Genomic DNA, 12,671 nt, shown 5'->3' with positions numbered 1-12,671 from the left:
TAGCTATACCAAAAAATATAAATTGAAGTAAAACTTCCAGACTCATTTTATGAAGCCAGCATCACTTTGATTCCCAAGCCAGACAGAGACCCAGCAAAAAAGGAGAACTATAGGCCAATATCCTTGATGAATACAGATGCAAAAATCCTTAACAAGATACTTGCAAATCGAATCCAACAGCACATAAAAAGAATCATCCACAAGATCAAGTGGGATTCCTTTCTGGGTTACAGGGCTGGTTCAATATTCGCAAATCAATCATTGTGATCCATCACATCAACAAAAGAAAAGATAAACCATATGATCCTGTTGACAGATGTAGAAAAAGCAGTTGACAAAATACAGCATCCCTTCTTAATAAAGAACTTCGAGAAAGTCAGGATAGAAGGAACTTACTTAAACATCATAAAAGCCATGTAACAGAAACCCACAGTTAATATCCTCAACGGGGAAAAACGGAGAGCTTCCCCCTGAGATCCAGAACACGAAAGGGATGTCCACTCTCACCACTTTTTTTTAACATAGTGCTTGAAGTCCTAGCATCAGCCCTCAGACAACAAAAGGAAATAAAAGGCATCAGACTTGGTAAAGAATAATTCAAACATCCACTTTCGCAGAAGACATTATATACTACATGGAAACCCCGACAGACTCCACCAGAAGCCTACTAGAACTGATCCAAGAATTCANAATGTTTGTAATAGGAAAAAAAAACCCTTAAAACCCCTCCTCCAAATCTATAAATAGTAGAATAAGTAAATTTTTAGTAATTTCATATGTAGGTGTTATATATTAATTAAGATAAATTTAGCTATCTGCACCAACATGAAAAAAATAAATAAATAAAACACCTTTCCTAGGTTGAAGAACACCCTACTAAAGAATAAATGGTCCAATCATACAATTAGAGTAGAAATTTAAAAATATATGGAAACAAATGAAAATACAACAATCTAAACTCTTTCAAATGTAGCAAAGGCAGTCCTAAGAGGAAAGTGTATTTGACTTAGGCTTATTTCAAGAAACTAGGAAAAGTGCAAATACAAAATCGAACAGCGCACCTAAAGGAACTAGAAGCAGAGCATCAAGAGCACACCAAACTGAACAGAAGATGAGAAATAATAAAAATCAGGGCAGAAATAAACAACATAGAATCCNTTTAAAAAAATAATCAGAATTAATAAATCTCTATCCAGTCTTCTCAAAACCAAAAGAGAGAGCACCCAAATAGACAAAATCATGAATGAAAATGGGCTTCTTACAACCAATCCCTCAGAAATACAAGCAATTATCATGGAATACTATGAAAAATTATACGCCCAACTGGAAACCTGGAAGAAACGGACAAATTCCTAAACACACACGCACTACGAAAATGCACACAGGAAGAGACAGAAAATGTGAATAGATCAATAATTAGTGAAGAAATCGGATCAGTTATCAAAAATANCCAGCAAAAAAGGAGAACTATAGGCCAATATCCTTGATGAATACAGATGCAAAAATCCTTAACAAGATACTTGCAAATCGAATCCAACAGCACATAAAAAGAATCATCCACAAGATCAAGTGGGATTCCTTTCTGGGTTACAGGGCTGGTTCAATATTCGCAAATCAATCATTGTGATCCATCACATCAACAAAAGAAAAGATAAACCATATGATCCTGTTGACAGATGTAGAAAAAGCAGTTGACAAAATACAGCATCCCTTCTTAATAAAGAACTTCGAGAAAGTCAGGATAGAAGGAACTTACTTAAACATCATAAAAGCCATGTAACAGAAACCCACAGTTAATATCCTCAACGGGGAAAAACGGAGAGCTTCCCCCTGAGATCCAGAACACGAAAGGGATGTCCACTCTCACCACTTTTTTTTAACATAGTGCTTGAAGTCCTAGCATCAGCCCTCAGACAACAAAAGGAAATAAAAGGCATCAGACTTGGTAAAGAATAATTCAAACATCCACTTTCGCAGAAGACATTATATACTACATGGAAACCCCGACAGACTCCACCAGAAGCCTACTAGAACTGATCCAAGAATTCAGCAAAGTCACAGGGTACAAAATCAACATAGAGAAATCAGTTGCATTTTTATACACCAATAATGAAGGAACAGAAGGAGTAATAAAGAAATTGATCCTATTCACAATAGCACCAAGAACCATAAAAAACTAGGAATAAACCTAACTAAAGATGTAAAAGATCTGTATTTTCAAAACTATAGAAACCTTATGAAGGAAATTGAAGAAGACACAAAGAAACGGAAAAACATCATGCTCATGGATTAGAAGAGTAAATATTGTTAAAATATCACTACCCAAAGAGATCTACACATTCAATTCAATCCCATAAAAATTGCACCAGTATTCTTCTCAAAGCTAGAACAAACTATCCTACAAATTGTATGGAACCACAGAAACCCTGAAAAGCCTAAGTAATATTGAAGAAGAAAACCAAAACTGAGGCATCACCATCCCAGACTTTAGCCTCTACTACAAAGCTGTCATCATTAAGACAGTATGGTGTTGGCACAAAAGCAGACACCTAGACCAATGGGATAGAATTGAGAACTCAGAAATGANGCAGCACTCTCCACAATAGCCAAAACATGGAAAGAGCCTAAGTGTCCATCAACAGATGAATGGATCAAAAAGATGTTGTTCATCTATAAAATGGAATACTATGTGCCAATGAGAATGAAATCTGGCCATGTGTAGCAACGTGGATGGACCTTGAGGGTGTTATGCTGAGCGAAATAAGTCCAGCAGAGAAGGACAAATACCATATGTTTGCACGTATATGAGGATTAGGAGGGACTTAATGAGGACCCAGGGGGAGAAGAATGGGAAAAATAGTGGGAGAGAGGAAGGGAGGGAAACCATGAGAGACTCTTGAATACTGAGAACAAACTGAGTGCAGATGGGGGCCGGAGGGGAAGGGGGTATTGGACATGGAGGAGGGCAATTGTGGGGATGAGCACTGGGTGCTATATGGAAACCAACCTGACAATAAAGTATTTAAAAAGAAAACAGTGTTTGTTCTTCCTATTCAGGAACAAAGAAATTTTTTTTCTGTTTTTTTGTCTTCCTCAATTTTCTTCATCAGCTTTTTCTACTGTTTTCAGTGTATAGATTTTTCACCTCCTTGGGTATTCCCAGGTATTTTTTGGCGGAATCTTTTGTGTTTTCCATATCAACTATCATGTCATCAGCGAAGAGTGAATGTTTGACATTATCCTGTCTGATTTGGATGTCTTTTATTTATTTGTGTTGTCTGATTGCTGACACTAAGACTTCCAATACTATGTTGAATAACAGTGGCAAGAGTGGACATCCCTGTCTTGTTCCTGACCTTAGGGGGGAAGATTTCTCTTTTTCCCCACTGAGGATGATATTACCATTGGGCCTTTAATATATAGTTTTTAATTTCTCGAGGTATGATCCTTCTATCTCTACTTTCGTAAAGGTTTTTATCAAGAAAGGATGTATATTTTGTCTAAGACTTTCTCTGCATCTATTGAGAGGATGATGTGATTCTTGTCTTTTCTTTAATTGATGTGATGAATCACATTGATGGTTTTGCAGATACTGAACCAGCACTTCACCCCAGGTATAAATCCCACTTGATTATTGTGAATAATTTTTTTGATGTATTGTTGGATCTGGTTGGCTAGTATCTTGTTGAGGATTTCTGCATCCATGTTCATCAGGGAGATTGGTCTATAGTTCTCTTTTTTAGTTGGGTCTTTGCCTGGTTTTGGAATCAAGGTGATGCTGACTTCATTTCTATGTTTTGGAACAGCTTCAAGAGAATAGGTGTTAACTCTTCCTTAAATGTTTGGTAGAATTCCCCTGGAAAGCCATCGGGCCCTGGGGTCTTTTTTTTTTGTGTCATTATTTATTACCAATTTGATTCCGTTACTGGTTGTGGGTCTGTTTAAATTTTCTATTTCTTCCTGTTTCAGTTTTGGTAGTCTATATGTTTTTAGGAATTTGTCCATTTCTTACAGATTGTCCATTTTATTGGTGTGTAATTGCTCATAATATTCTCTCATTGTTTTTATTTCTGTTGAGTTGGTTGTGATCTCTCCTCTTTGATTCTTCATTTTTTTTATTTGGTCCCTTTACGTTTTCTTTTTGATCAAACTGGCCAGTGGTTTATGAATTTTGTTAATTCTTTCAAACAACCAGCTCCTGGTTTCATTGATCTATTTTACTGATTTTTGTTTGTTTGTTTGTTACAATAACATTGATTTCTGCTCTAGTCTTTATTATTTCCTGTCCTCTGCTGGTTTGAAGCTTTATTTGTTGTTCTTTTCCTAGCTCTTTGAGGTGTAGGGTTACGTTGTGCATCTGAAGCCTTCTTTAAGAAGGCCTGGATTGCTATATACATCCCTGTTATGATTGCCTTTGCTACATCCCAGAGGTTTTGGGTTGTGGTGTTATTTTCAGTGGCTTCCATTTACTTTTTAATTTCCTCCTTAACTTACTGGTTAGCCCATTCGTTCTTTAGTGGGGTGTTCTTTAGTCTCCAAATATTTGTTATCTTTCCAAATTTTCTCTTGTTGTTGATTTCATTGTGGTCTGAAAATATGCACGGTATGATCTTGATCTTTCTGTACTTCTTGAGGGCTGATTTGTATCCCACTATGTGGTCAATTCCAGAGAATGTTCCATGTGCACTGGAGAAGAACATATATTCTGCTGCTTTAGAATGAAATGTTCTGAATATATCTGTTAAGTCCATAAGGTCCAATCATTCAGAGCCATGGTTTCTTTGTTGATTTTCAGTTTACATCTCTCCATTTCTTAAAGTGGGGTGTTGAAGTCCTCTACTATGATGGGATTATTATCAATGAGTTTATTTATATTTGTGATTAATTGATTTATGCATTTAGGCGCTCCACATTTGGAGCATAAATGTTTACAATTTTTATGTCTTTTTGGTGAGTAAACACCTCAATTATGATACAATACCCTCTTCACCTCTTGCTACATTTTTTATTTTAAAGTCTAGATTGTCTGATGTACATATGGCTATTCTGGCTTTATTTTGGCGACCATTAGCATGATAGATGGTTCTCCATCCTTTTACTTTCAATCTGAAGGTGTATTTAGGTCTTAAGTGGGTATCTTGTAAACAGCATATAGATGGATCTTGTTTTCTTCTCTATTCTCTTACCCTATGTCTTTTGATTGGAGCATTTAGTCCATTGATGTTTACAGTAAGTACTGAAATATATGAGTTTATTGTCATATGTTTCTTGTAGAGTTGGAATTGCTGGTGTTGTTTTCTGGTCTTTTCTAGTCTTTGTTGCTTTTTGTCTTTTTTTTTTCTTTCATTTTTTCTCTCCTTGGAGAGTCCCCCTTAAAATTTCTTGCAGGGTTGGCTTAGTGGTCATGGACTCCTTTAATTTTTGTTCATCTGGGAACATTTTTGGCTCTCCTTCTATTTTGAATGAGAGTCTTGCTGGATAAAGAATTCTTGGCTGCATATTTTTCTGATTCAGCACATTGAATATATCCTGCCACTCCTTTCTGGCCTACCACATTTCAGTGGATAGATCTGCCACAAACCTAATCTGTCTTCCTTTGTGGGTTAAGGATTTTTTTACCTTGCTGCTTTCATAATTCTTTCCTTGGATGAGTATTTTGTGAATTTGACTCCGATATGCCTTGTTGATGGTCAGTTTTTGTTGAATCTTCTGGGAATCCTCTGTGCTTCCTGGATTTTGATGTCTGTGTTTTTCCCCAGGTTAGGAAATTTTCCTCCTATGATTCACTCACATAACCTTTCTACCCCTATTTCTCTCTTCATCTTCTAGGACTCCTATGAATTTGACGTTGTTCCTTTTTAATGAGCCACTGATTTCTCTTATTCTTAAATCGTGCTCTTTTGCTTTACTTTACTTCTTTTTTCCTGCTTCATTATTCTCTATAAGTTTCTTTTCTATATCACTGATTTGCTGCTCTGCCTCGTCCATTCTTGCCGCTGTGGCAGCCATTCGAGATTGCAGCTCAGTTGTACCATTTTTTTTATTTCATCCTGACTAGCTTTTACTTATTTTATCTCCATAAAGAGGGATTCTAGTCTGCTTTTTAAAAATTTTTATTTATTTCTGAGAGAGAGAGAGAGCATGAGCAGGGGAAGGTCAGAGAGAGAGGGAGACATAGAACCTGCAACAGGCTCCACGCTGTATCAGCACAGAGCCCGACATGGGGCTTGAACCCACAAACCGTGAGATCATGACCTGAGCTGAAGTTAGATGCCTAACCAACTGAGCCACCCAGGTGCCCTGATTCTAATCTACTTTTGGCCCCAGCTAGTATTCTTATCATCATTATTCTACATTCTGGTTCAGACATCTTGCTTGTATCTGTATTGGTTAAGTTCCTGGCTGCCGTTCTCCCTGCCCTTTCTTTCGGGGTGAATTCCTTCATTTAATCATTTTGAAGGAAGAAAAGGAAATAATACGGTAAAAAAATTTTAATTAAAAAATTGAAAACAACACACACAAACAAAGAAAAATAAAATAAATGATGCTAGATACTAGGTGTGTTTTGGTCTGGTCACTGAAAGGAGCTTGATTGATTACAGAAAAAAGGGAAAAACTTAAAATTAAAAAATTAAAAACAACATATACACAAAAATAAAATATATGATGCTAGATCCTAGTGTGTTTTGGTCTGGTTATTGAAAGGAGCTTGATTGATTAGAGAAAAAAAAGGGAAAAATTTTAAATTAAAGATTTAAAAACAACACACACATGCACAAAAAAATCACATAAGTGATGCTAGGTCATAGGTGTGTTTTGGTGTGGTTATTGAAAGGAGCTTGAATGATTAGAAGAAAAGAGAGGAAAGAAAAGGAAAGAAAAAAAGAAACAAAAAAGTTTGAAAATTAGAGAAAATGAATAAAATGAAATAGAATAACTTGAAATGATGGCAGTAATTAGAATTTTAAAAATCTACAAAAAGTAAAAAATTCAGTGGAAGAAAATAAAGGAAAATATTTTAATAAAAATTGAAAATAAAAATAAATTTTATATGTCNCTAGATTGAGCTGATTAGCTTACTGGGGTGGATTATTGTGGTATGTGCATGCACAGGCAGGGTGAAAATGAAATCACCCAGGTATCCAGTCTAGTCTCAGAACTCTATGCTCTCCCCGACCAGGAGTTGCACAAATGTCCTTTTCTCCAGTTTCCGTCCACTCCCCACTTTTACACTGTCTGTGACCATGCTGTCAGGTTGCCAGGTGGCACCTCGGTCCTGAGTTTTATCTGAGATGTGGCTGTATATCTCAACCCCCCATTTCTGTGGGATCCAGGCTTTGACCTACTCAGAACCCCCGGGGGAAGGTCTCACCAAGCAATGGCCAGGTACCAGCCGCACCCNTAGGTGTGTATGTGCATGCGCAGGCAGGGTGAAAATGACATCACCCAGGTATCCAGTCTAGTCTCAGAACTCTGTGCTCTCCCAGACCAGAAATCGCACACCTGTCCTTTGTCTCCAGTTTCCGTCCACTCCCCGCTTTTACACTGTCCGTGACCGTGTATACTGTCAGGTTGCCAGGTGGCACCTCGGTCCTGAGTTTTATCTGAGATGTGGTTGTATATCTCAACCCTTCACTTCTGAGGGACCGATGCTTTGACCTACTCAGAACCCCCGGGGGAAGGTCTCACCAAGCAATGGCCCCAGGAATGCTAGCGAGACCTTGCTGCAGCCAACGTCCAGAGACTGGCATCTGGGTGCCAGCCAGTCCCAGAAAAAGTTCACATCATCATGTAGCTGCAGTGTTTCCGGGATTATGGAAAATCTCACATGGCCCAAGGACCTCCTGGACCCACAGTTCTCCTGGGAATTCACACTTCCCACCAGAGCACCACTAGGTATTTGAGCTGAGGAGTTTTGGACTCTGTACTCCCCCTGTTTATAGAGTATGATTGTTGGAATAACCTTCTAGTTTCTCCCTTTTTAGTTCAACCCTTGCAGTTGTTTCCACATTTTTTCCACTTTCTCTCCAGCTGCTTTTTTGGGGGGTGCTTTTCCCGTACTCTCCCCCAGTCTCCGTCCTCTCTCCATAAGCAAAAACAGCTCCCTGACCTCCATGTCTCCTCTCTCCCCCAGTTCACCTCTCCACACCATGTACCTGCTCAGTTCTGTGGTTCAGGTTGTGCAGATCATTGTTAATCCTCAAATCAGTTTTCTAGGTGTGCAGGATGGTTTAGCATTGATCTGGCTATACTTCATGTCTGTGAGACAGATAAAAGACTTCCAGGCTATTCCATCATTTTGGCTCCTTCTAGCCTTATAGTTTTTTGATTCTCTGTTTGGTCTTTTTTTCTCCTTTCACTTTTCTCTCTGAGATCAAGCTTCCCCTACCTTTTCCTTTTCTATTTCCAGGGTTACTTCAACAAACAAACCTAAGCACACTGGGTTGAAGGTCGAAACACTCCACCACTATGAACAAGGTGGAGCTTTGCAGAGGACAGATCAGTGAGATATAGCAGCCAACATGCAACAACAGAGTGCATACAATATACACTAAAAAGTGCCAAGCCCTGGACCCTGTATGACACCTTTTTAATATATTAGTACTTGCAGGTACAGGACACATAACAAGCTATTAAAGTACACAAAAGACAGAAACTTAACCAAAATGATTAAATGGAAGATTTCTCCTCAAAAGAAAATTCAGGGGAAAAAATCCCAGGCAGAAAAGTGCTCAAAACAAATATAAACAATATGTCTGAACAAGAATTTAGAATAACAGTGATTAGACTAATAGGTGGGCTTTAAAACAGCATAGAAGACACCAGAGAAACCCTGTCACAAAGATGAAAGACCTAAGAACTGGTCACAATGAATTAAGATATGCTAAAAGTGATATGCAAAATAAACTAGACAGAGTGATGGCAAGGATGGAAGAAGCAGGAGTATAGGTAAAATAGAAGAAAAAATATGGAAAATGATGAAGCCAAAAAAAAAAAAATGAGGAAAAGGAAATCACTAGACCATGAGGGGAGAACTAGAATCTAAGTGATTCGATAAAATAAAATGATAGCCATATCATAGGACTTCCAGAAGAAAAGGAGTGAGAAAAAGGGGAAAAGGTTTATTTGAACAATTATAATTGAGAACTTCCATAATCTGGGGATGGAAACAGGCATTCAAGCCTAAGAGGCACAGGGACCTGCCTTCAAAATCAACAAATCAGGTCAATATCATGATATATTATGGAGAAGCTGGCAAATTACAAAGATAAAGAGAGAACTCTGATAGCAGCTAGGGACAAGCAGGCCTTAACCTATAAGGGTAGACACATAAGGGTAGTAACAGACCTGTCCACTGAAACTTAGCAGGTCAGAAGGTAGTGTCAGGAAATATTCATAGTGATGAACAGGAAAAATATGAAGCCAAGAATCCAATATCTAGCAAGGCTCTCACTCAGAATAGGAGAGATAAAGGCTTTCCCAGACAAACGAAAAATAAATGAATCCATGACCACTAAACAAGCCCTGCAAGAGATCTTAAAGGGAACTCTCTGAGTGGAAAGCAGAAAAGACTACAAAGGACCAGATATATCACCACAAACAGGAAACCTACATAGGAAACACAATAGCACTAATTCTATATCTTTCACTAATCACGTGAATGTAAATGGACTAAATGTCCTAATGGAAAGATAAAGGGTATACGAATGGATTAAAACAACAACAACAAGATCCATCTATATGCTGTCTACAAGAGACTCATTTCACCTGAGGAACCTGCAGATTGAAAATGAGGGAATGGAAAACCACCTATCATGCTACTAGATGTCAAAAGAAAGCTGGAGTAGCCATACTTATATCAGACAAACTAGATTTCAAAACAAAGACTGTAAGATGAGAAATGAAGATGAAGAAGGGCATTATATCAAATTAAGGGGTCTATCCATCAAGAAGAGGTAACAATTATATATATGCCCCCAACATGATACCACCCAAATATATAAATCAATTAATCAAAAACATAATCAAACTTATTGATGCTAATATTGCTGTAATTGTAGATTATTTTAATAATTCACTTATAGCAATGGACAGATTAACTAGACACAAAAACAGTAAGGAAACAATGGCTCTGAATGACACATTGGACCAAATGGATATATTCACAACTTTGCATCTGAAAGCAGCAGAATACACATTCTTCTTGAATGCACATGGAACATTCCCCAGAATAGATCACCTACTGGGTCACAAAACAGCCCTCAAAAAGTACAAAAAGATTGAGATCGTAGCGTGCATAGTTTCAGATCATAACATTGTGAAACTAGAAATCAATCACAAGAAAATTTTGGAAAGCCCCCCAAATACATGGAGATGAGGACTGATGTAGGTGGGGATGAGGGGAAGGTGGGGATGGGCATGGAGGAGGGCACTTGTGGGGATGAGCACATATAACTGGGTGTTATATGGAAACCAACTTGACAATAAACTATTTTTCTTTAAAAATTATGTCTCTTAAAAGAAAAAGAACATCCAAATAAAGAATGAATGGATCAATCAGGAAATCAAAGAAGAAATTAAAAATACATGGAAGCAAATTAAAATGAAAACATGACAATCCAAACCCATTGGGATGAATGAAAGGTAGTCCTAAGAGGAAAATACTTTGCAATTCATGCCTACTTCAGGAAGAAAGAAAGGTTCCAATCACAAACTAACCTTATACCTAAAGGAGCTAGAAAAGCAGCAGCAAATTAAGCTGAAAACTGGCAGAAAAAGGAAAATAATAAGGATGAGAGCAGAAATAAATGATATAGAATCCAAAAAGCCAGCAGAACAGATCAATGAATCTAACAGCTATTTTTTTTAAAAGAATAATCAAAATTGATAAACATCTCACCACACTTCTAAAAAAGAAAGAGGACCCAAATAGACAAAATCTCAAATGAAATGGGAGAGATCACAACAAACACCATACAAATACAAACTATTATGACAGCATACTACAAAAAATTATATGCTAAAAAAGCTGGACAATCTGGAAGAAATGCACAAATTCTTAGACACTCACACACTACAAAATGCAAACAGGAAGAAATAGAAAAAATAAACAGTCCTATAACCAGCAAAGAAATTGATTCAGTTATCAAAAATCTCCTAAAAAATAGGAGTCCTGGGCCAAATGGTTTTCCAAAGGGAAACTACCAGACATTTAAAACAGAGTTAATATGTACTCTTCTCAAGCTGATCCAAAAAATAGAAATGGAAGGAAACCTTCCAGTCTCATTCTATGAAGCCAGAATTACACAATTCCAAACCCTGATAAAGACCCACTAAAAAGGAGAATTACAGCCAAATAGCCCTGATGAGTATAGATGCAAAAATTCTCAAAAAGATATTATCAAATAGATTTCAACTGTACATTAAAAGAATTATTCACCATGACTAACTGGGATTCTCTCCTGGGGTGCAGGGATGGTTTAATATTCACAAATCAATCAATATGATATACCACTTAATAGGGAAAAAAAAGGGATAAGAACCATATGATCCTGGAAATAGATGCAGAAAAAGCATTTGACAAAATGCAGCATCTTACTTAATAAAAACCCTCAGGAAGTCAGATTAGAAGGAACATACCTTAACATGATAAAAGCCATATAGGAAAGGCCCACAACTAATATTATACTTAATGAGGAAAAATTGAGAGCTTTCCCCTGCGATCAGGAACACGACAGGGATGTTCACTCCCACCACTGTTCTTTAATATATTGCTGGAAATCCTCGCTTCTGAGATCAGATGACAAAATGACATAAAATACATCCAAATTAGCAAAGAAGTCAAACTTTCACTTTTTGCAGATGACATGATACTCTACATGGAAAACTGGTAAGAGACCACCAAAAAGCTGTTAAGAACTGATACATGAATTCAGCAAAGTCATAGGATACAAAGTCAAGTTGCATTTCTATATATAAATAATGAAGCAACAGAAAGACAAGTCAAGAAATCGATCCCATTTACAATTGCATCAAGAACCATAAACTACCTAGGAATAAACCTAACAAATGATGTAAAAGATCTATATGCTGAAAACTATAGAAAAATAATGAAAGAAATTGAAAGAAATGGGAAAACATACCAAAAAATGGGAAAACATCAAATCCTCATGGATTGGAAGAACAAATACTGTTCAGATGTCTATACTACCCAAAGCAATCTGCATATTCAATGCAATCCCAATAAAAAAGAACACCAGCATTCTTCACAGAGCTAGAACAAACAATCCTGAAATTTGCATGGAACCACAAAAGACCTCAAATAGCCAAAGTAATATTGAAAAAGAAAAACAAAGTGAGAGGCATCGTAATTCCAGATGTTAGCCTCTACCATAAAGCTGTAATCAACAAGGCAATATGGTATTCACACAAAAACAGACACCTAGATCAGTGTAACAGAATAGAGAATCCAGAATTAAATGCACAAATATATGGCCAACTAATATTCAACAAAGCAGAAGAGTATCCAATGGAAGAAAGACAGTCTCTTTAAGAAATGGTGCTGGGAAAACTGGACAACAATATGCAGAAGAATGAAACTGGACCACTTTCTTACACCATACACAAAAGTAAACTCAAAATGGATGAAAGACCTAAATGTGAGACAGGAA

The sequence above is a fragment of the Crocuta crocuta genome, unplaced genomic scaffold, assembly GCF_008692635.1.
Source record: "Crocuta crocuta isolate KB4526 unplaced genomic scaffold, BGI_CrCroc_1.0 scaffold711, whole genome shotgun sequence".
NCBI classification, from domain to species: Eukaryota; Metazoa; Chordata; class Mammalia; order Carnivora; family Hyaenidae; genus Crocuta; species Crocuta crocuta.
This window is presented reverse-complemented; position numbering follows the sequence as displayed.